Source organism: Nicotiana attenuata, unplaced genomic scaffold (assembly GCF_001879085.1).
Source record: "Nicotiana attenuata strain UT unplaced genomic scaffold, NIATTr2, whole genome shotgun sequence".
NCBI lineage: Eukaryota > Viridiplantae > Streptophyta > Magnoliopsida > Solanales > Solanaceae > Nicotiana > Nicotiana attenuata.
This window is the reverse complement of record NW_017671138.1, coordinates 5,929-28,756: the sequence shown is the minus strand read 5'-3', so window position 1 is coordinate 28,756 and position 22,828 is coordinate 5,929.

Genomic DNA, 22,828 nt, shown 5'->3' with positions numbered 1-22,828 from the left:
AAATACCAGGGTTTTTGTACCCTCAGTTCCAAATTTACAATGGTTACTTACCTCAAACCGGTGAAAATACTACTCCGCGACGCTTTTGCCCCTCAAATCGGCCTCCATGCGCGTCGAATCTATCCAAAATCAGAACGGGGACGTCAAAATATGCTAAGGGAACAAAACCCAAGCGAAAACAATCAATAAAGGGCACAAATCCCGAAATTACCAAAACCCGACCCCCCGGGGCCCACGTCTCGAAATTCAAAAATTTTTACACCAACAGATTCCTTATCTCCCCACGAGTTCATACATATCAAAAATACTAAAATCGGAGTCCAAATGACCCCTCAAATCCCCAATTAAAGGCCTCTTAAACTCAAGCCCTAGTCCTCCATTTTTGCCCTTTAATTCCTTTAATTACAGCCCCAAATTCATGGAATACTACCATAGAATTGTGTTTTAGGTCCAAAATCCTTACCTTAACGAAGTTCCCTTGAAATCCTCCTTCCAAATTGTCCAAAAGCTCTCAAGCCGAAGTTGAAAATGGTGAAATAACCCAAAATTCGCGAAGGACCTCTTTTAATTCAACTGCCCAGTTATTTCGCATCTGCGACACTATAGCCGCTTCTGCGGTACCGCATCTGCGGTCCTTACTCCGCATCTGCGGAAATCACGTGGAAGTCCAAAATCGCATATGCGATAGGCCATCCGCACCTGCGACTCCGCAGATGCGGTTCCACAACGCATCTGCGGTTCCTGGTAAGCCCTCAGCATTCCGCTTCTGCGGCCCCCTTCCGCACGTGCGGTGCCGCACCTGCGGTCCCCAAACCGCAGGTGCGAAAACACCAGCAACAGCAAAACTTCAGCAGCTTCTAAACTTCAAAATGGTCCGATTGACCATCCGAAACTCACCCGAGGCCCCTGGGACATCAACTAAAGGCACCAACATATCCAAAAACCTTATTCAAACTTGTTCCAATCATCAAAACACTTCAAACAACACTAAATCAACCAAAACATCTCGGATTCAAGCCTAAGTTTCTAAAAATCTTCCGAGTTCCGCTTTTGATCAAAAACCCAACCAAACCACGTCCGAATGACCTGAAATTTTGCACACACATCCCAAATGACATAACGAAGTTACTGCAACTCTAGGAATTTCATTCCGACCCCTATATCACCTATCAACCGGAAATCGCCAAGATATCAACTTCGCCAATTCAAGCCTAAATCTACTCCAAACCTCCAAAACCCATTCCGATCACACTCCTAAGCCATAAATCACCTCCCGAAGCTAACCGAACCATCGTAACTCACATCCGAGCCCTCTAACGCATAAGTCAACATCCGCTTGACTTTTCCAACTTAAACTTCCTTAAAAGAGACTAAGTGTCTCAAACTTCACCAAAACCAATCCGAATCCAATCCGACCAACCCGATACCACAAAACACGGATAACAAAGCATAAAGAAGCAGAAATGAGGGAAACGAAGCCGTAACTCATGAGACTACCGGCCGGGTCGTCACAAATATTTATGTAGTATTTCGAATGAATTTTATCATTATGTAATATGTATCCAATTAATCTTGCATCACAATGATTTCACTTTATTTGAATTATTAGTTAATCTATAATAATTGCTTACAAATTATATTATTTAAAATTTTATGGAATTGTTTTAATGGAAATTACAAATTAATGAAAATAAAAGATGGAATTTGTTTAATGGAAATTAAAAAATAAGATTAAAATGAAAGATAATAATATAATATAGAGGAAAGAGAAGAATATAAAAAAGAATATTCTCTTTTGGGTGGAAAAATGGGGGAATGGTTGGAGTAAGTTGTCCGGAAAATGGGAAAATCCTCATTTTGGGGACCAAAAATGGGGTAAAGGTTGGAGATTTACAAAGTTACTGTAATTAATAATGATAGAGTAATAACAGTATTACCTAGTATTACTAAATTACTAATAAAATTGAATTAGAATATAATCACTATCAGTATGTTAATATTTCAATATTTCTTAAATTTAATTGTTAAGTATAGATTTGGATTAAATAACTTAACTTATAGGTCAACTACTGAATATATTTATTCTTGATTTAACTCGAGTCAAATTATCTATCTATATCTATCTATACTATATTAAAAGCATGAAGTCACTTAGCGAAATATCGTTCTGCTTTTTTACCCTTTAAAACTAGAGTTAAGACTAGACAAAATAGTCTTTTAATTATTACCCTAATATTTAGGATTATTCATTTAGTAATTTTTTTTACGTAATATTTAGGAATAATCATTTAATTATTTTTCTGATATTTAGGAATAGTCATTTAAATATTTTCTTAATATTTAGGACTTTAATTAATTAAAATTTTATATATAATAATATTTCCTTATTCGAACTATTTAAAATTTTGAAATTAAGAAAGAGTTTAGTTATATAAATTATTTCCTTTTAAAATTTATTACTTCTAAGATTTAAGCAATAATTCTAAGCTAAATATTAAAACACGATTTTAACTTAGATGTTCTCTTACCAAATATTAGAAAGTTTGACCCTTCTACCTAAATGCCGTACCAATTAAAACTCTAAGGACTAGAATAAATTAAAAATAATTTCATTTTAAAGAATTTATCTAATGACAAGTAAGAAAAGGTGGACATACTTTACAACAGAAAGGAATACTTGTTCTTAATATAATATTTTTTCTATTATATTTTGATTAAACTAAGTAATATAATGTCTTAATCATAAAATACAAACAAATAATATATTATTCTTAATTTCTTAATGGTTATACAAAGTTAATTCAAGAATTATCATAGTTGAAAAGCTGTTATAATGATATATTTTTCAATTATTATCTTGCTTCCATATTAAATTAAATTTAAGAAATACAGTTTATGAAATAACTAGGTTTAATTACTTATTTTCCTCGGTAAAAGATAAGAATAATTGGGGTCATTTACTTATTCTTCTATAATAAGAATATTTAAATTAATAAGATTTTATTTATTAATTTTTTTCTCACTCGAACTATGTAGGAAATTATTCTACTTTAAAGTTTAAAATCAATTAAGATTACCTTACTAAAATAATTTTCTTTAATTAAGATATAACTATAAAATTATGACAAATATTAGTATTAATAGTATGATTGTGACAAAGCCATTCAAGTGATAAAAAAGAACATAAATCAACAACATTATTCGTGAATTAAATGAGATCCAATGAGTTGAACTCACGTATTGTATCACCAAAATATTGCTAACAAATAAATTTTAATTAGTTAATGATGAGCGCAAAACACAACACGAAATTAATGTTCGCTAGCCAAAGATAGTATAGCTAAATTATCGTATCCACAAGGATTGAATTTAAACAATGCTCTAGTACTTTCTGGTCAACTCCTATTCAGGATGATCAAAACTTGATTTGGAATGATTACGAACTATGATTAACTACTAAAGTAAAGCAATTGACAATTGACTGCAAAGAACTAGAGGTTAGCAAGGTTAGTTTCTTATTAATGTGAGAAATAATGATTTTGACGTGATAGGTACAAGATTGCTATTATGGATATGATACTGTTATATTTCACTCTTGAAGTTCTATCGATTCTCACGAATTAAATATGTGATTAGTTTATACTTTCGATTTAGACTCCTCTCTTAATTAAATCTAAATCTTTCAAATAAACTAATGTGAGGCGCGGTGAAACTTGATGTTGAGGTTTTAAGCTAAAATAGGCTTAAAATAGGGTGAATGGGAAATGGGGGGAAAATAAAATTTTTAAGTTTCCCTCCTTGACAATGGGACATTGTCCCATATTGGAAGACGAAAAGGTTTTTGATGGGTATATATACAATTGCTCTTCTTGTAGCTCTTAAAGAGTTAAGAAGAAGGCAAACCTCGCGCCGTTGGCGCTCACTCGCTCGGCTTCGGCTTTGGATCTGGTCAAATGATCAATTGATTGATTAATTCTTGTAGCTCTTAAAGAGTTAAGAAGAAGGCAAGCCTCGCGCCGTCGTTGTCGCTCGCACGGCTCGGCTTCGGCTTCAGATTCGAATTTGGTCAAATGATCGATTGATTGATTAATTTTTTGGACCAAATTTATTTGTTAATAGTAAATAATAACGTAATATTATCCGTGTTTGTAACGGAAAATTAATAATCCAAATTATCCGTTTCATTGACTCTGCCCGTCCATTTTTTGTAACGGAAAACGTTTCCTCTGCCCGTTTAATTTGCGTAAATGGCCATTTACGTTATGGCCGTTTTACATAACTGACCTCGAAAGAGTTACAACTCTTCATTTGAACTTAACAGGTTGGGGCTATAAATTGCAGTCCATTCTCTCAGATTTTCCATACGAATTTCTGACTTCTCTTCCTTTCTTCTGCATTGTTTTAACTACTAAGAAAGCAACAGTAAGTGTGATTTGCCACTGATCTTTGTGTTCGCTGAAATACTGGGGTTTGAAGTACCGCTACACCAGTGCGTAATTCGTTCTATCCTGGGAGAAAATAATCCACAACCTTGGGTACTAGGAGGGTATTAAATTCCTTAAGGAAACACCGTGAATTCAGTGGGCTCGGATTAAATTCTATTTCGTTTACATTTCTTGTGATGATCTAAAAGCTCATCACTTGTTTTTAAAATAAATTCTATGTTTTGAGGCCTTAAAAACCTCTTTTAGCTTCACCTCGATTTGCGTGCGTAGTCCGGGCGCGTAGCTGGAAACCTATTATTATGTGAAAATTTTGTGAAAATATTGAAATTTTGGCTTAAAATGCATTTAAGTTGACTTCGGTCAATATTTTGGGTAAACGGACCCGGACCCGTGATTTGACGGTCCCGGAGGGTCCGTGAAAAAATATGGGACTTGGACGTATGCCCGGAATCGAATTCCGAGGTCCCAAGTCCGAGAAATGAATTTTTAGAAGAAATTATTTTCTGAAAAATATAAAGGTTTTTGAAAGTGAAATGTTATGTGAAACCTGTGGTATCGGGCCCGTATTATGGTTCCGGAGCCCGGTACAGGTTCAATATGATTTATATGTGTTGTCGGTAAAGTTTGGTAAGAAACGGGATCCATTTGACGTGATTCAGACCTTAAATGCAAATTTGATGTTTAAAGAAGTTTTGAGAAATTTCATTGATTTTGAGGTTTAATTCGTTATTTAAGAGGTTATTTTGGCGATTTGATCGCACGGATAAGTTCATAAGGTGTTTTTGAGTTAGTACGTATGTTTGGTTTGGAGCCCCGAGGGCTCGGGTGAGTTTTGGATGTGTTTCGCAAGGTTTTGAACTCATAAAAAGTTGCAGGTTTTCAGTTTCTAGTGTTCTGGCATTTTCTTCTTCGCGTTCGCGGGAGGACCCTCGCGAACGCGATGAGTTATTCATGCTGAAGGAAATTTCCTTCTACGCGAACGCGAGACCAAGGTCGCAAACGCGAAGCTTTGGGGGGTCTTCCCTTCGTGAACGCGGGCCTGGTATCGCGAACGCGAAGGCTTATGAGCCTAGGTAGGGGGAGGGTATTATACCTACGCGAACGCGACCACCTGGACGCGAACACGAAGGCTCGAGGAGTTAGTGCTCCGCGAACGCGAGCCCATTTTCGCGAACGCGAAGGTCTCTCAGGCCTAACTCACCGCGAGCGCGATGAGCCTGTCGCGAACGCGTAGACCAAATTCGCCCAGTTATTTTTAAGTTCAAAAAAACAGAATGCATTACGGGAATTCCACCATTTTTCATAAACTTCATCTTCCCCACACCTTGGGCGATTTTTTAAGAGGAACTTCACCATAGCTTCATAGATATGTAATCCTAAGCTCATTTTCTTCCATTTTTATCAACACCCACTAGATTTCTAGGCCTAAAACATGAGATTAAGGGTAGAAAATTAGGGATTTGGGTAGAGTTAGGGCTTTTTGATTATTTGGGAATTTGACCTCTTTTTGGGGTCGGATTTCAAAACAAATTATATATTCGGGCTCGTGCGTGAATGGGTGATCGGGTTTTGGTCTGAACCTCGTGTTTTGACCAAGCGGGCCCGGGGTCAATTTTTGGGTTTTTAGAAAGAATGATGGGAAAGCTATAATTAAGCATTGGAATTGGATTGTTTGGTGTTTATTGATGTTATTAAGTCGATTATGTCTAGATAAGATTGATTTGGAGCCAAATTCGAAAGGGAAAGCGGTGTTTGAGGCTTGAGTTGGCCGTGGAAGTTCGAGGTAAGTGTTCGGTCTAACCTTAGCTTGAGGGATTAGGAGTTGTGTCCTATTTGCTATTTGCTTCTTGTTGAGTACGACGTATAGGCATGGTGACGAGTATCTATATGTTGGTGTCGAGCATGACCATGAGTCTTAAATTGTGAATTATTGTGTTCTTAAATAATACTACGGATGCTTAAATTGATGATTCTCGGTATTGAGCAAGGATTTAGATTGTTCTCGTGGAAATTACTTATGATTGAGAATTGGTATTAGCTGAGGTATTTAGATGTTGGAATGAGATTGGTTATAGCTGTTTCTCCCTTGCCGGGATGTATTTACTTATACTGTCGTTTCCCTTGCCGGGATAGTGTAGTTCTTTATTGATCCCTTACCGGGACTCTTGTTATGATTGTTGTCGACTGTATATTTGGATCGGGTTGTGCGCCACAACATTGTTATATTTGGATCGGGTTGCACGCCGCAACAGTGATATAAATGGATCGGGTTGCACGCCGCATCAATAATATAATGGATCGGGTTGCACGCCGCAACAGTGATATAAATGGATCGGGTTGCACGCCGCAACAATAATATAATGGATCGGGTTGCACGCCGCAACAATGATATAAATGGATCGGGTTGCACGCCGCAACAGTGATATATATATGGATCGGGTTGCACGCCGCAACGATGATACAGTTGGATCGGGTTGCACGCCGCAACAGTGATAAATGATAGGAATCGGGTTGCGCGCCGCAACAGTGTTATTACTGATTGATATAGATCTTAAACGGCTCTTATATTTCTCTTAAATTACTGTTGGACTTGATATTTCCCCTGCAGCATGTATCCCCTCCCATCTTTATTTGTTTATTTCCTGTTTTATTTTTCCGCTGTATATTATATAACTGCACAGGTTTATCTGGGGTTTGGTCCTAGCCTCGTTACTACCTCGCCGAGGCTATGCCAGACACTTACCAGCACATGGGGTCGGTTGTGCTGATGCTACACTCTGCACTATGTGCAGATATCGGAGCAGCTTTTGGACAGTAGCACTTGGGAATGCTGCCTTCAGTCCAGATAGAGATCCCGAGGTAGTCCTGCAGGCGTCCGCAGGCCGGCGTTCTCTTCTATCTTATTATGTGTTCTGTTTTCACTTGTTTCCGAGACAGACTGTATTTCCTTTTTCCGACACTTGTATGTAGTACTCATAGATAGTCCGTGATATTGTGACACCAGATTCCGGATAGAGGAGTATATTGGCATTGTAGTATTGGCTTTGGTTATTTTTATCTGTTTAAGTCTTCCGCTTGTTCTGTTCATCGTTAATATTTAAATGTTGATTACTTGTTAATTCAGGTGGTTAAAAAGGGTTAAAATGAAAGAGTTAGTGATTTCTATATTTCGCGACTTGCCTAGCTTCTACGAGTAGGCGCCATCACGACTCCCGAGGGTGGGAAATCCGGGTCGTGACATTTCTGTTTATATGTTATTTATCATCTCCATAATTATTTTACAAATATATTTTATTAACAAGCTTAAGGAATTTAATTTATTTTCTGTATTTCTGTTATACTCATTATTTCTGGAGAGTAAAACCTTTGTGGTTTTCTAATCCATTGGAGATTAATACGTGATTTTAACGTTTGTTTGTGTCATTCTTTTACATAAATGACGAATGACAACGGGAACCAGACTGTTCCTATGGTGATTGCCAATGCATCGACAACCCGAACAACACCGACATTGGCACCGGCAGAAAAACCCGGGAAATTTTCCGTGATTGATTTCAAGCGGTGGCAGCAGAAGATGGTCTTCTAATTGACTACTTTAAGTCTACAGAAGTTCATTAAGGAAGATGTTCCTGTGCTGCCCGATGAAACTCCAGAGAATGAATGTTTTCTCGTGATTGAGGCGTGTAAGCATTCTAATTTTTTGTGCAAGAATTATATTCTTAGCGGACTGGAGGACGATCTGTATAACGTCTACAGTAATGTGGAGACGTCAAAAGAATTGTGGATTGCGCTTGAAAGGAAATACAAAACTGAAGATGCCGGGTTGAAAAAATTCATTGCCGCTAAATTTTTGGACTACAAAATGGTAGATAGCAAGTCTGTTATTACCCAAGTCCAGGAATTGCAAGTGATTATTCACGATCTCCTTGCTGAAGGTATAAGTAGAATTAATACTGATGTTGAAAGTATTAATTTTATTATGTTTACTAACAGAATTTTCAATGAAGGTCTTGTCATCAATGAAGCATTCCAAGTTGCAGCGATGATTGAGAAGTTGCCTCCTTTATGGAGGGACTTCAAAAACTACTTGAAACACAAATGCAAGGAGATGTCGCTTGAAGATCTCATTGTTCGGTTGAGAATCGAAGAGGACAACAAAGCTCCTGAAAAGAGAGGCCGTGGAAACTCAACAATAATGGGAGCAAACATTGTTGAGGATACTTCTCAAAATAAGATAAAGAGGAAACAGGCTTCTGGGCCGAAAGGCAACCCAAGCAAGAAGCAGTTCAATGAAAAATGCTACAACTGTGGGAAAGCTGGACACAAATCTACAGATTGTCGTGCTCCGAAGAAAGATAAGAAGAAGGGTCAAGCAAACATGATTGAAAAGCACGAAGAGGTTAATGACTTGTGTGCTATGCTTTTTGAATGCAACCTGGTGGGAAATCCTAAGGAGTGGTGGATTGATTCTGGAGCCACTCGCCATGTTTGTGCCATTAGAGAAGCGTTTGCTACATATGCTCCCGTTGGACCCAAAGAGACGCTTTCTATGGGAAATTCTGCAACAGCCGAAATTGAAGGATGTGGGAAGATATTTCTGAAAATGACTTCTGGCAAGGTGGTGACTCTAACCAACGTCCTTCATGTTCCCGATCTTAGAAAGAACTTAGTCTCTGCTGGACTTTTTGTTAAGAACGGGTTTAAATGTGTCTTTGTATCTGATAAGGTTGTAACAAGTAAGAATGAGATGTTTGTAGGAAAAGGTTACCTCACTGAGGGCCTTTTCAAGCTGAATGTAATGGTTGTCGAGAATAATAATAAAATTTCAGCTTCTTCTTACTTACTTGAGTCAATTGATTTATGACATATACGTTTGAGTCATGTCAATTATAAAACCTTGCGGAAAATGATTAACTTGGAAGTATTGCCTAAGTTTGAATGCGAAAATCAAAATGTCAAATATGTGTGGAATCTAAGTATGTTAAACATAATTCAAATCCTTTAGACTTAATTCACACAGATATTTGCGACATGAAGTCAATACCATCTCGCGGTGGAAAGAAGTATTTCATAACTTTTATTGACGACAGTACTTGATATTGCTATGTTTACTTACTTAATAGTAAAGATGAAGCAATAGACACATTCAGGCAATACAAATGAAGTTGAAACGCAACTTAACAAGAAAATCAAAATGATAAGAAGTGATAGGGGTGGTGAATATGAATCTCCTTTTGAAGAAATATGTTTAGAATATGGAATTATTCATCAAACAACGGCCCCTTACACGCCCCGATCCAATGGGATTGCGAAAAGAAAGAATCGTTCATTAAAGGATATGATAAACACATTGTTGATGAGTTATGGTTTGCCACATAACTTGTGCGAGGAAGCTGTTCTTACGGCTAACCGGATAATAAATCGAGTACCCCATAGCAAAACACAATCCATTCCATATGAAAAATGGAAAGGAAGGAAGCCCAATTTGAGTTATTTTAAACTGTGGGGGTGTTTGGCATAAGTGCAAGTTCCTAAACCCAAAAGGGGAAAAATAGGGCCGAAAACCGTTGATTGTGTTTTCATAGGATATGCGACCAATAGTAAAGCATATCAATTTTTGGTTCATAAATCATAAAATCCCGACATTCATAATAATACAGTTATAGAATCAGATAATGCTGAGTTCTTTGAAAATATATATCCGTGTAAAAAGGAATGTGAGTCGATTGGTGAAGAATCTAAGCGACCTCGGGAAGAAATAAAAGAAAGTACATTTAATCAGGAGGATCCAAGACGTAGTAAACGTCAAAGAACGTCTACTTCATTTCGACCAGATTCTATGACTTTCTTATTGGAAAATGAGCCTCGAACATTTAAAGAAGATGTTGTTGATACCCAATATTTTCCTATATATTTTTAATATGCATAAATACTTTCAAAATAGCATATATATGCATATATAAGCATGCACAAGATTTTTATAATTTTTCTATATTTTTAAAGATTTTAAATTAATTTATTTCCTTCCCTTTTTTCTCATAAAATCCCCAATAGTTATCCATCAAATTATTGTTGGTAATTCAGTCATCTAAATTCTATTTATGCCAAAATATTATTAAAAATTTTTAGTGCATTTTTTTTTGGTAATTATGTTTTTCATTAATCACCAAAGAACTCATTACAAAGCAGTAGAGTCATCCTCGACTCACTTAGTCTTTACAAATTTTCTACTCTATCCTATACTATAAGCAGTACATAAGACATTAATCAAATAGCTGGCTAGTTACTACATTGTTTTCAATACATAAGCTGCTGCATCTTCTCCCGCATTCCTCCTTGAGCTCTTATATTGCAAACACATGCTATTTCCCTTGCCACCTGTTCTTCTGTTCTCAGTGTCTCTCCAAATATTCTGCTGTTTCTCTCCCTCCATTTCCCATGTATATGCTCTGCGTATACCATTTTCAGGATTTTGGTTGTACAGGATTTCCCTTTGGCTTATTTTACTATCCATGACATCTTCTGAGTATATGTGTGAAGGGCTCACATGGAGTCGCATCCATTGCATAAGCCTTCCCCACACTATTTTAGTGAAATTGCATTCACCAAATAGATGTGCATGTGATACATTTGTTTCATTACAACAAACAACAACTTGTATTTACTTGGACTCCCCAGTTAGCAAGCCTATCTGTTGTCATTAGCCTCCCATGACATTGCATCCACATAGTGAATATTGCCTTGGGCCTAGCTTCATTGTGAAACATCAAGGTTCTCCATGCCACCTTATTGTACCTCCCCAGAATGCCCAAATATATTTGCTTGGTTGTACTCCTCCTGTATTGTACTGTGGGCATTTGCTGTATCACCTTTCTTGCTTCCATAATCTTTCTCACCATCCAACTTGCTTGTTGGCGTATACTCATCTCCACTATGCTTTGCCCTTTTATCTAATAAGTGTGGATATATTTTATCCACATCTTGTCTTTCTTCTGTGCTAAGTCCCAATATACACTGGTTATAGCAACTCTATTCCAAATTCTGATATTCAGTAAATTGTACCCTCCAGCAAATTTAGGCAAGCACATTCTATCCCATGCTATCAAGGTTCTCTTTGTGATTGTATTGGAGCCTGACCATATATAGCTTCTGCAATAGGACTCTATCAGTTTCATCACTTTAGCTGGTAGTATAAATATTCGGGCCCAACAGGATTGGATACCAAATATCACTGTTTGGACTAACTGTACCCTTCCAACATAAGATAGTTTCCTGGCTGTCCAAGAGGAGATCCTTGCTACTATTCTATCAATCAATGGTTGCCATTGTATAGCTGACAGCTTCTTTGTGTCCAATGGAATGCCCAAATATTTGAAAGGCAATTCTCCAAGTGTATATCCAGTATTCTGTAATATTTCATATTTTGTATCTTGATCAACCCCTCCAAAGTAGATTGCACTCTTGTTGAGATTAGCTAGCAGCCCAGATGCAGCAGAAAACTTCATAAAACAAGCATGCATTGTGGAGACAGACTTACTATCTCCCCTGGCAAATATCAACAAATCATCTGCAAAGCTGAGATGAGTTATGTCTAATTTCCCACATCTAGGATGAAACCTGTATTCTTGAGCATGTTTCAATCCTTTGAGCAATCTACTTAGGTATTCCATCACAATAGCAAACATAAAAGGTGATATAGGGTCACCTTGCCTGAGTCCCTTAGCAGCATCAAAAGGCTTTGTCAGTTCCCCATTTATCATAATTGAGTAACTCACTGTTGATACACAAGCTCTCACCCAGTTATTGAATTTTGTGGGAAAATACATATACTCTAACAATTGTTCCAAGTACACCCATTCAACTGAATCATATGCTTTCATCATGTCAACCTTCATCATACATCTAGGGGATATATGTTTCCTGCTATAAGCCTTGACTAGCTCATGAGCAAGAATAATGTTGTCAGTATTTTCCTCCCTGGAATAAATCCTGCTTGGGCTTCAGATATGATGGGTGGCATGATTTTCTGCATCCTTCCAGCTATGACTTTAGAAATAAGTTTGTATAGCACAGTGCAACAAGCAATAGGCCTGAAATCCTTGATTGTCACTGGATTAGGAACTTTTGGTAATAATGTGATTGTGGTACAGTTGATTGCTGGAAACATCACCCCTGTGTGAAAAAAATCTTTCACTGCAGCATACACTTCTTCTTTGATCATTGGCCATGCTTTTTTGAAAAATTCTGCATTATACCCATCTATGCCTGGTGCTTTATCACTTCCTATCCCCTTCAAGGCTTCATCTATCTCTTGGCTAGTAACTTCAGCAATCAGATCTTGTTGTTGTTGTTTTGTTAAAGTTGGCCCTTCCTTCATTACCCTCTTGTCCACAGCTAGAAGTACATGAGTACTAGTTCCCATAAAGCTTTTATAAAATGAAACTATCTCCTCCTTTATGGCTGCATGTTGTTATGATACTCCCTGATAGTATTTGTAGTTCCACTATTTGTTTTCTTTGTTGCCTCTCCTTTATCACTGCAAAAAAGAACTTGTTGTTAGAATCACCCACCTTGATCCAATGTGCTCTTGCCTTTTGCTGCAGTATCTTTTCTTCCACCATTGACCATGTTTCCAGCTTGTGCAACCATTCTTTTTCTTGCCCTTGCAACAGGTCACTGTAGTTACTCTGTAACTGGCTTTGAATGTGCTGAATGGTCTGCCTTGCTTGTTCTATCCTCTCTGCTACTCCTTTGAGTTCAGCCTCATTAAGTTGTCTAAAATGCCTTTTCATCTTTTTGAGCTTTGTCCAAATGCTCACCATCTTCCCTGATACTTTGTTGCTGTTTCACTCTTCCCTTACTATCCTTTCAAACTCAGGATGGCTTGCCCATACATTAAAGAATCTGAAGGGGCTTTTGTTTAGTTTTCTAGGCTGCCTTATGGTGATAACCATGGGGCTATGATCTGAGATATAAGGCTCCCCATATTCAGTGCTCAGGTGGATATATTTCATCATCCACATATCATTCCCAAACACCCTATCTATACGACTCCACACCCTCTCATCACCCTGCTGTTTGTTGGTCCATGTATAATAATCTCCTCTCCATGGTAATTCAGTAATACCAATGTCATTACAAAGCTCAGCAAAGTCCTTTATATCAGCAATTTCACAGGCACTTTAGAAATTCTATCTTGAGTATTAAGGATAGCATTGAAGTCTCCCCCTATTATCCAAGGCCCTGTTATGTTCTGTGCTAATCTTTTCATGTGCTCCCATAGCTGCCTTCTTTGATCTGTATCATTATGACCATACACCACTGTGAGGAAGCAATGCATCCCATTCTGTTTCCCAGCAACTAGGCAATGAATGAATTGGCCTTGCTTGTCTACTGGTTGAACTATGTAAGCTTGTTCATCCCATATAACCCAAACCCTTCCATTCAGAGCATACTCATAGTTTGTTATTTTATGCCATCCAGGGACTATTCTATTAATCACCTTCCCTGCTTTGTCTTCTTTCACCTTTGTTTCAACTATCCCAGCCAGCTAGATATGTTTATCTTTTATGTACTGCTTTATTTCTTTTTGTTTATATCTCTTATTCAATCCCCTAATATTCCAAATTAACCAAGTCATTGATGGATAATTATTCCACCTCCCAGATCAGGTGGTCTAGTTTCCTCCATTCTTTCCTCTTCATGCTGCAAAATCTGAAAGACATTTGTTGTAGTTATTGTTGTCCTTCCCAATGTCATTCTGCTATTGTTAGACAAAGCTGGCCACTCTTCTCTTTGGTCAACATATTGCATTTCTTTGGCTTTTCCTTTATCCTTTGCTACCTGAGGTTTACCAGTATTTCCAATAGCTGCATTGTCATTGTCCTGCCTCATTGGTTGACTTGCTCCTTCCTTTAGATCTGTTTGCTGCTGTTGCCCCTGACCTTTGACTTGCCACTTTGTGGTAACTTTCCCCTGTTTTTGTCTTCCTTTGTACTGGTCTTCTTTGCTGACTTTCTTCTCCACTGTACAATCATGCCCTATCTTCATGCAGTTTATACAATACTGTGGCTTCCATTCATACTCCACCTGCAGCTGAATCTTTTTCCCTGATGATTCTTGCAATGTTAACTCTGTTGGAAGCTTTTTTGTCACATTAGCTTCCACCAGAATCCTAGCATAAGAGATTCTAGTCTGCTTTGCAGTGCATTCATCAGCAAAGAGAGGCTTTACAATAGCACTTGCAAGTTTACTTAATGTCTTGTTACCCCAGTAGGTCATAGGCAAATTAGGGATAGTGATCCACAAAGGGATCTCCATCAGAAATTCTGCCTTAATGTCAAACTCTGGTGTCCATTGCTTCAGAACCATAGGTCTACCATTAATGGTATAAGGTCCTCCATATAAAATATCTTTCAAGTCTCCTATAGTATCAAATTTTGCTATGTAGTATCCTTCATCATGAAGATACAAATCTGGTATACTTACTTTACTCCATGCTTGAGCTATATATTTCTCCATGAATTTATACCAAGGTGTATCCCCAATTACATAGATAATTAGGGCACATTCCCATTTTTTGTTTTGCTCTTCAATTTCTTCTTTATCTACTTTAACCACAATGTTTCCATCAACAATTTCTGAAGGAATACATGATAATATCATACCATTTTCTGATGATCTGTTACCCGCAAACAGGTTTGCCCATGTTTTCTCCATCTCCGGTACTGCTGCATGTGGCATTAGCTCCTCCTTTTGCTCAGTTGTTACTGTTCTATTGGTCTTCAGCTCACTTGCTGCTGCATCCACTTTGTTCTTCGTAATCTCCATGCCTGAGATTGCTGGTGTGCCTTCACACGAAGATGAAGCCACATTCATCTGCACTGCACTAAGATATATCCTTTTCACCAGTCCCTTAGTGTTGTTAGGTGAGCCTAATTTCTGTGGATTAGGCTGAAATTGATGCCCAATTGGTGTTGTTAGCTATTGAGTAGATCCTTTAGCTAGGGTATCTGCAATTACTGTTGCACTTATGGCTTCGCCTACCGTCACTAGTGGTTCTCGCTTAGGTCGACCTCGCTTTCTCGCCATGGCTGATTCTCAGTCGGCGTACGTTAGCATAACGTGCGCCGAGAGCTTAGAGAGAGAAAACTAGAACTTAGAGATATACAATTTGATATTACATAATTGCTTAGTGCATTTTTATAATTGCATTTTGCATTTTTAAAGCTAATTTGCATATAATTGCAATATTAGCCTTATTAATGTACAATTACATTTTATATGCATAAAATGATCTTCTATATTTTTAAATTGTTAAATATCTATTTTTAAATTATTTTAGTACACAAAATTATTTTTAGATGTCATTTATTATTTATTATAAATTATATAAGGTTAAATTGGCTATTTAAAACCCTAGCCAGATTGCATTTCAATTTTAGCCTCAATTTTAACCCAACCCTAGCCCAATTCCTAATCGAATTACCCGACCCAGGCCCCAAACACATCCTAGCCGACCCAAAACCCATCAGATCCTGGCCGTTGATCTTTCAGATCAACTGCTCGTATTGTTTCTTGCCCTTTTGAATTCTAAACCACCCCCAACCCTAATCATTTTCCTACATCCGCCGCCCTAAGATCCTCTCATCTCTAGGTACACTCTCAACCTAACCCTAGCCCTTCAACCGCCGACCTCTCCTCTCAGGTCATCTCCGGTGACCTCTCATCGTCTCCTAAGCCTCCAATGGCTTCTCCCATACCATGCCTGCCTTCTCTATGGTCTTCAAGGGCCCAGGGCCATGCCAACTTGCATCTAGGGTTCGTCACTTTGTCTGTTCTTGGCTACTCCAGTATGATTTCGACCAAATCATGCTGTATCTGTTACGATCCTTGGGATTCTAGACAGGTTCTTTCATCTCTATATGGGTTTTTTCTGAAACCCTAATTTCTTCCTATATCTCTTAGATCTGTACAGATCTAGGACGATTTGAGTTTGCTTCTTTAATGTTTTACACTGTCCTTAGAACTCTTTACAAGAATCGTTGATTTCAAGTGTTTTTCACCTTCTTCTAAAAATTAGGGTTTCAGAACTTCTTTTACAACTTCGTTTAGCTGATTCTTTGTGTTTAAACTTCTATTTCTTGTATTATTTTTACTGATTCTATGAGTTTATCACATCTTTAACTCGTCTATGTTGAAAGCCCTAATTTTCTAGGTTTCTTCGTTTGATTTCTGTGACTAGCCTGTTCTCGTTTGAGTTTCTTTGACTATCTCGCCTCGAATATGTTTTTACTGAGTTTCTTATGCCTAACTTATATCAGCTCTATGTGCTTGTGTTCATCTTGACTGTTCAAGACTTGCCTCTTTGCTTTCTATGTCTGGTTATCCTTATATTGGTCTATTTATATGCTAAACACTTACTCGTGACTTTCTCTTTGATTGATTCTGGATTCCCAGTTTCATGGTTTGATTGGAAGACCGTCCTTTAAACTTTCGATTCCTACCCTTTCTATTTCAAAATTAATTGATTCGCCTACCTTGTCTGCATTGGTACTTTATTCTTAATGGCTATCTCCTTAATTGAAGTTTTCTGAACTTAGCCCTAATTGTTTACCCTATACTTATTGAATTTGAAATCTTTCCTCATGGGTCGTACATTTATTTCTTTCCTTATTTGTTACTTGTTCTTACCGTTTGAATTGATTCCCTTAACTCAAGGGAGTACTTGTGCTGATTTCGCCTTAGAATTTTCTCCTTAATAGCACCTTAGGGGTCGTCTAGAACTGCCCAGATTTAGAGGTCCTAAAATACCACCAGGGCCACAAGGAAGGGACGGGTAGTGCACGCATAGGCATCGTCAAGTTTACTAGCACGCTGTAGGCTATGACCACGGGGTGGGAAGGGTAGATATGGGATATGATGACTATGCGCTAATGTCACGTGTAGCCCCTCATTAAGGAGTGTTTACCGGATATTGTGTGGGGTGATCCTGTAGGCTAAACAACCTAGGACCCCTCCTTTCCCAAATCCCTTCTGTTTTAAATTTTGTTTTATATGTATACAACTTGTTCAAAACCTTTGTCCTATTATTTGAGTTATACAACGTCCAACGTGCTTTACTTGCAAACTATTTGATTAAACTACTTATTTGTAAATGGACTAATTCATAAATATAAGTTCGGCCGGGACCCACCATTGTGGACCGAGAGGGGTGCCTAACACCTTCCCATCAAAGCTATTTCGAGCCCTTACCCTAAATCTCTGGTAATGCAAACCAATCCAAGAGTTAATCGCTCTAGGTGCCCAAACGCACCATAATCCGTTAGGTGGCGACTCTTCAAAATACCCAATTCCCAAAAGGAAATGAGTTACTACCCCCATGAATGTCGAAACCCGGACCTTCTTCCCAGTAAAAAGGGAAGGAAAAAGGGGGCGCGACAGCATGGCGACTCTGCTGGGGATACCTTTAGGCTCTTACCATAACGACTTACCTTTTTATGAATTAGTCTAAGTATGCTTCATCCCTTACCCTTCTCCCTTATTTGAATTTAACTGCCATTTTCTTTAAGCATCTATGATTCTTTATTCCTGAAACCGACTTGTCTCCTTGTTTTCCTTATCCTGTAACTGTTTTTCAATTATTTAATTTCTGTATATATTTTTTCCTACATGCAAATACTTGACTACATGTTATTAACTGCTACACAAATCATGCTCCACATCATATTCCACTCGTGCGTATCAAATCCTATAGCAACACTTTAATGAGTGGTTGCGCTCTTCCTATTTACTACCCTTAAATTCGGAAAGGCTTATTTGCAGTAAAACCAGTCAATCAACGGTGCAGTCGGCGGTTCCGTGCCTTCCCCCTCAAGTTGTCCGCTTGAGGGTACCAGTCTAAAGCCCTATAGTAGCCTTACTCTGGATAAAATTGTGCATGCATCATGGTCAAACCTAATCGGATCGATATGCTGTCCACATAATGATCCTTTAAGATAAGCCTTATCCAAAAGTCCATCGGGTTTTCCATAATCCCAACGGACACAACCACGTTCTGTGCATTAATTTGGAGAACTAAATGCCAATATACTAATCATGAATGTATAAATAGTCGAGTCTGGTGGGGGATAAGGGGCTAACCCTTTTTGTTTTGCAAAAATGAGGCACGAGGTCCCCAGATTCAGTATGGTTAGCATACCCTCACTCTTGCTAGACTGGTGGAGGAATCTTCCATCGAGCGACCAAATCAATGAATGGAAAGAGAGGGCCGTCAAGACTAGCGAAAAGCTGGAATACCTGGAATACAGTCTGATGGAATTGGAAGGAAAAGTGAGGAAGAGAGTCACCGACTGCCAGAACGCTGAGGGAAACGAAGGAGGACATTTGGCAAAGGCATTCTTACTGATGAACCTATGCGAACTAGGGGATTTGATCGACAAGAGCGTTCAACCTGCGGAAAGTCTTTCTGGGACCAAATAGGCTAGATTTATTTGCTTTCCTAAAATGTAATAAGGCCAAGTGCCAGTAGTGACTTATCTTTGTCTATCATCTTAAGTGTCATTTTGGGATTCGTCTATTTTTATATCATGAAATGAGGCATTCACTGGCATCTAAAGTTCTCCAAATCTATATGTCGCTAGGCCTACCTCGGGCACAACGAGGCTCCCAAATTAGGATGCAAATTTACATTCCCGCAATATGTATTTAAATACTACAAACATTTCAAAAACCTTACTGACTTGTTTACCTTTTGTTTTTTCCTTTATTTTGATTATTCCCATCCCCTGAGGTTGGTTCGCACATACCTGGCATCATCAGCATACCTAAAGGTCCTCCACATCCTCCTCTTCCAAGTGATCCTAAAAGCAAAGGAAAAATCAAAATAAATGATACAATGCAGTGCAATAGTTGAGGAGGAGGAGGAAGAAGGCCTCACTATCCAGACTGTGAAGAAGGGAGCTGTTCTCAGGAACTGGACCGCCACACCATCCCGAGCCCGCCGAGTCCCTGGGTAGCTTGGCAGAATTTACTTCTATAAGCCATTCTAGGCATTTAAGATTTCCCGTAATTTTGTTTTAAGTTTTACTTGTGTCAAAATAAATGCTCGATTCATCGAGCCGTACTTTGTCTGGACAATTTTTCAAGTTTTAATAAAATGCATTTGCTCTTTATTATTCACTACTATCTTTACATTTTTCCTTTCTACAACATTATTATTACTTTCCTGATGAACCAGTGACTGTGACATGTAATGAGGCAACGCAACATGAGAATAGTGATTCAGATGAAGAAAATGAGATACCCGAGAAAATTGTCAGGGAGGTTGAAAACTTTGAGAATAAGCCTAAGTCCAATCTGGACGAGACCGAAGCATTAAATTTGGGAGACGCCGAGACCGTCAAGGAGACCTGCATCAGCATTCACTTGTCACCAACAGAGAAGGAGGAATACATTCGTTTCCTAAAAGAATATGAGGATATTTTCGCATGGTCATACGACGATATGACCGGTTTGAGCACATCTATAGTGGCTCACAAGTTGCCCACTAATCCCACGTGTCCGCCAGTCAAGCAGAAACTCCGAAAGTTCAAACCAGACATGAGCCTGAAAATCAAGGAGGAAGTTACCAAGCAGATCAAAGCCAAAGTTCTCAGGGTGGTTGAATATCCAACCTGGTTAGCTAACATTGTGCCAGTTCCGAAGAAGGACGGGAAGGTCAGATTATGTGTTGACTATCGGGATTTAAACAGACCAATTCCCAAGGACGACTTCCCGCTGCCGAATATACACATCCTGATCGATAACTGCGCCAAGCATGAACTCTAATCCTTTGTAGATTGCTTCGCGGGTTATCACCAGATTTGGATGGATGAAGAAGATGCAGAGAAGACAACTTTTATTACACCATGGGGTGTATATTGCTACAAGATGATGCCATTCGGTTTGAAGAACACTAAGGCCATTTACATAAGAGCCATGAAAACCATCTTCCATGATATGATACACAAGGAAATAGAGGTGTATGTGGACGATGTCATTATCAAATACAAGAGGGCCGCAGATCACATAGCAGACTTGAGGAAGTTCTTTGACAGGCTAAGGAGGTACAACTTGAAACAGAACCCCGCAAAATGTGCATTTGGGGTTCCCGCAGGAAAATTATTGGGATTCTTTGTCAGTCGTCGAGGGATCGAGCTGGATCCATCTAAAGTCAAAGCTATTCAGGAGTTACCACCACCTAAGAGCAAAAAGGATATGATGAGCTTCCTAGGACGTCTCAACTATATCAGTCGCTTCATAGCACAGTCCATAGTCATATGTGAACCCATCTTCAAGGAGCTGAGGAAAGATGCTGAAACAAGCTGGACAGAGGATTGTCAAAAAGCTTTTGACAAAATCAAGGAATATCTGTCCACACCACTAGTTCTGGTCCCGCCAGAACCAGGACGACCTTTGCTACTCTATCTATCTGTATTATATGGAGCCTTTGGATGTGTTTTGGGACAACATGACGAGACAGGAAGAAAGGAGCAAGCCATATATTACCTGAGTAAGAAGTTTACACCTTACGAAGCACGGTACTCTCTACTTGAACGCAATTGCTGTGCTTTGACCTGGACAACCCAGAAATTGAGGCATTACTTCTGTGCCTACACTACATACCTCATATCCAGGATGGACTCTCTGAAGTATATATTCCAAAAACCCATGCCTACTGGGAAGTTGGCTAAATGGCAGATACTATTAAGTGAGTTCGATATCGTCTACGTAACTCAAAAGGCGATCAAAGGGCAAGCATTGGCAGATCACCTTGCTGAAAATCCGGTAGGAGGAGAATACAAACCTTTGAAAACGTATTTTCCTGATGAAGAAGTATCAGTCGTAGGAGATGACATTATCCAAGCATATGACGGTTGGAGGATGTTCTTTGACGGAGCCGCAAATTTCAAAGGAGTGGGCATTGGAGCAGTTTTGGTATCAGAAACAGGTCAGAATTATCCGATATCTGCTAAACTCAGATTTCCCTGTACCAACAACATGGCAGAATATGAAGCCTGCATACTAGGGCTCAACATGGCAGTCGACATGAACGTTCAGGAGTTCCTGGTGATCGGTGATTCAGATTTGCTTGTGCACCAGGTACAAGGAGAGTGGGCCACCAAGAATTCCAAGATATTGCCATATCTGCACCATGTGCAGGAATTGAGAAAGAGGTTTACAAAGGTAGAATTCCGATATGTGCCCAGAATTCAGAATGAGTTTGCCGACGCATTGGCCATTTTGTCATCCATGATACAACATCTAGATAAGAACTACATTGATCCCATTCCGGTGAGGATCCATAATCAGCCGACATATTGTGCTCATGTCGAGGAAGAAGCAGATGGAAAGCCTTGGTTCCATGACATCAAAGAATACTTATCGAAAAGAGAATACCCGGAGCATGCAAATCACACTCAGAAACGCACGCTCCGGAGATTGTCAAATCACTTCTTCCACAGCGGAGGGATCTTGTACAGAAGAACTCCTGATTTGGGTTTACTAAGATGTGTTGACGCGAAGGAAGCTTCTAAGCTACTTGAGGATGTGCATGCTTGGGACCTGTGGCCCACACATGAATGGTTTCGTCTTGGCTAAGAAGATACTCAGGGCCGGTTACTTTTGGATGACCATGGAGATGGATTGCATCCAGTATGTCCGCAAATGCTTTCAATGTCAAGTGCATGCCGATATGATAAAAGTGCCGCCAAACGAGCTCAATGCAACAAGCTCACCTTGGCCATTCGCCGCCTGGGGAATGGAAGTTATCGGTCCAATTGAGCCCACTGCTTTAAACGGACACAGGTTTATTATGGTTGCCATTGATTACTTCACAAAATGGGTAGAGGCTGCATTTTACAAAGCTGTAACCAAGAAAGTCGTCGCAAATTTTGTCAAGGATCGTATTGTCTGCCGATTCGGAGTTCCCAAGTCCATTATTACTGACAACGCCGCCAATCTCAACAGTGATCTAATGAAAGCTATATGTGAAGCTTTCAAAATCAAGCACAAGAATTCCACAGCCTATAGACCTCAAATGAACGGAGCCGTAGAAGCCGCCAACAAAAACATCAAGAAGATACTAAGGAATATGGTAGAGAACCACAAACAATATCATGAGAAGTTACCCTTTGCCCTATTGGGGTACCGCACCACGGTTCGTACATCAACCGGGGCAACTCCCTACATGTTGGTTTATGGTACTGAGTCTGTCATCCCAACCGAGGTGGAGATTCCTTCTTTAAGAATCATACAGGAAGCTGAACTCAGCGATGCAGAGCGGATAAGGAGTCGCTATGAAATTGGCCCTTATCGATAGAAAGAGGATGAACGCAGTATGT